The 3,196-nt window shown below is 40.1% G+C and overlaps 1 long non-coding RNA gene across 6 annotated transcripts; it reads right to left on the bottom strand.

Moving 5' to 3' along the window:
- Positions 1 to 90: 90 nt before the first annotated feature.
- On the bottom strand, positions 91 to 3,170 carry LOC119302180. Of its 6 annotated transcripts, XR_005147390.1 has the most exons (5): positions 2,537 to 3,170; positions 2,165 to 2,287; positions 1,588 to 1,642; positions 714 to 1,424; positions 91 to 431 (listed from the first exon to the last, which is right to left on the bottom strand). It is a non-coding gene; the product is annotated as an uncharacterized LOC119302180 (long non-coding RNA). The 6 variants fall into 6 exon arrangements; XR_005147388.1 differs by having other exon boundaries at positions 714 to 1,454; positions 1,588 to 2,287; XR_005147389.1 differs by having other exon boundaries at positions 1,588 to 2,287.
- Between the last annotated feature and the right edge of the window lie 26 nt (positions 3,171 to 3,196).

The raw sequence follows: 3,196 nt of genomic DNA, 5'->3' as shown, positions 1-3,196 counted from the left end.
CCATAATTTGAAATATATATTTTGATTCATATCAACCATTTAGTAATACTAGAAACAGGCTACAACAAACAGTCACAACCAAAGCAACAATACACCAAATTTGGATATATATATATCAGCCATAATTCAAATAATTCATAGATGACCGAATATTCATCATCATACAACATATTCATACCACCCATCGATCCAAAAAAGCTAGCTTAAGTTGCAAAATGGTCTATACACTGCAAGTTTAATCTACAACCTGCTATAGACAAGGCCACATATCAGCTACTGTTGCTAGATCGAAACACTTCCAATCAACATGGTAATTAACTACACATGCATCACATCGCCTTGAGAAGTACATGCTCCAGATATCCCTTGAGCACTTGCATCAGGTTGCCGATCCAAGTCTTGAGAGGAACATCAGAGCTCACAACATGATGCTCAAAATAATGGTCACAAATTTAGCACTTCTCTAAAATATCAAAAATATTGCAGCATACACAAGAACACAAATCTGCATCATATTAACAGTATCACAACAGTCATGGACATACAAAACTCATGCCAGCAATAACATGCAAGATTGCAAGTAACTGAAAATAAGAACGAAGTATTGGTCTGTATACACAAAAGACAGAAAAATAAATAAAGCACCATCATGGCCATAGAACAGTTTTGCAGTACTAGACATTTGAGAGTTGACACATAGATCATAGGTGTACCTCGAAAACATCTGTTTGCTGATTCCTTCAACCAAATGTTTGATCACCGTCTCAAGGTTTCCAGTCTTGACAGATATAGACGAGCAGATCTTGTGAATAAATATATGACAATGCAGCTAAATCATATGAAGTTCATGTGACTACACTAACAAAATAATAACATGCCGATGTAGCATCTGGTATATATTTGTTGATAAGCTTGTTGAAGTACATCAAAAGAGGGTAGCATGTAAATTCGTGATACAAGGTTTGAACTAAGGAAATGCTTCTAGTTTTAGAACACCTATCAAAAATATAAAGCATAGTTAGTTGTTCATATATTTGCTATGAATTGTGATTTTAAGTTGCTCAGCGAGCTTGACATTGAAATGGCTGGGAGTTTGGCTGTTTAAGATGCAGAATGAGAAGTTTAAGAAAAGGAACAAGGCCATGGTAGGTGATTTCTTTGAATTTGGAAACTGGCTATGAAGTTCCAATTTGCGAAAATGTTTTTGAAGTGAAAAGAAAAACCGTACAAAAAGGCTTTGATAAGTTATTTCATTTCTCTATTAGTTAAGAAAGCTCGAGATGAAACGGCATGCCCCCAGAAGTCTCAACTACTATATTTAAAGCAGGTAAGACACAACTTTCGAACATGTGCAACAAAGCAGTCCTGCCATACCTCTTTGTTGCCTTCTCGAATAAACACCACACTTGACAAAATAGTGCATCCTTCTCGAATAAACACCACACCATGTTGTTCTGCCAAATTATCACTTAATTATAATTGTAAATGCCTAAATTATGTACCTCGTGTTTGTATCATTATGACACATGAAGAGATCTTGCATAACAAACAAAGTCTAAGCTTGTTTTGAGGATCTGTAAAACATACATGACAAGGGCCAGGTTGTGAAAACATTTAATGGTTCTTGGCTCGTTTCGAGGATCTGCAAGACAAGGGCCAGGTTGTGAAAACATACATGAGCATGCTCATGTAAATCAGCTTGTTAGTCGTGTCCCAATTAGATTATAATTGCATGCATGTCCATTAAGAAATGTGTTGGGTATACACCACTCAGATTATGCTTAACCTATTCTACAGGAAAAACAAAGCAAAGGAAAGGATAGCTCTATGAATTAGTGTCCAGCTAGTTTGTAAAGCTTCAGCTGAATTTTAGCTGCAGAAAAAAACTACATGGTTAAGCACACATCTTCAGCACAGTTCTAGTCATGCTTAAAAATGCATAAACAGTCATGATTAAAGATACACATTCATATTTCAAAATAGCAAAAAGAAACTATGCAATCAAAATATACTAAATCCATTTATATGGTTGTCATAGCTCCCAATTACAATAACAGAGATAAAATAATTTGCTCATATTTCATTGGATGTTGACTTTATGCATGGATAGGAATTTAAGCAGAGCATCACTCTAGAATCTATAACAGAAGAAAAATGGTCTTACATCCGTGCAAGATCTCTCCCCCTATGAGATGCATGCACATATACTGGTGAATCTGCATCCCAAGTTGATGTTGCTTCTCCAAGCTAGAAAACACCAATGTAGTATTTAAACATTCCTTGGTACCTTTAAATCAGAAAAACATTCAGTCAGGAAATATGTTTTAAGTTAACAAAATGCTAGTGCAGGAGAGTACTAGCATGGCCAACCTGCATCATAGCTACCATATATCTGTCTTTAAATCTGAACTTGGACTTAAAAGATTTACCTACTAGATCTTGCATGTAAAAGTTCTACTTTTAAGTTCTGGTTCTGGACATCATGTTCAAGCTGAAAAAACTAAATCGAAAGACTTGTACTACTAAAAAGATTTACCTAGTAGACCTGCAGGAGCGGACCTTGCAAAGGGCAAACTGATATTCTGCAACAACGGCAAGCTTGCCGAAAGAAGTAGTATAATTTCTTAACAAGCAAATCACAGAGATGAGCATCACTTGCGAGATCTGAACACCGAAAAGATCAGAGCATATACAACTACCTAAACCAGAGAGCAAGAGGCAGGGAGAGAACCTTTGGGGTGAAGTCGAGGTGGTGGACGCAATCTTGATCTAGCGGGTAAGTGGATGTCGTCCTCCTCGCCGTAGTGCTCGTAGTGCAGGAGAGGATGTGGCCGTTGGGGAGTAGCTCGTCGGGGACAGTCGGGTGGGGGTGGTGCTCGTCGGGGACAACCGCATCGAGGAGCAGCTTGAGGTGGAGGCGGCGATGGTGGCGGCAGTCAGATCCGCGTGAGGACATCGTGCCCACCGCCAGATGGTCCGATTGGGCCACCGATGTGGTGGTAGAGAAGGGGGAGGAAGAGGCAATGCGACGGATAAGGGATGGTAGGGGCGCGCGGAGCAGGGCCGGTAGGGGCACGGCCGGGTGGTGGCGCGCGGCGGGCCATGGCGATGTGAGAGAGGAAGATTGGGGAGAGAGAGGGGGGATTTTTTCTGGCGGCGGCGAAGGATTGAGGCACGGGGGAAGGAGACCTAATTT

The sequence above is a fragment of the Triticum dicoccoides genome, chromosome 5A (genome assembly GCF_002162155.2).
Source record: "Triticum dicoccoides isolate Atlit2015 ecotype Zavitan chromosome 5A, WEW_v2.0, whole genome shotgun sequence".
Classification (NCBI taxonomy): Eukaryota; Viridiplantae; Streptophyta; class Magnoliopsida; order Poales; family Poaceae; genus Triticum; species Triticum dicoccoides.
Note: the sequence above shows the minus strand (reverse complement) of the source record. Positions and strands in the feature narration are given on the sequence as shown.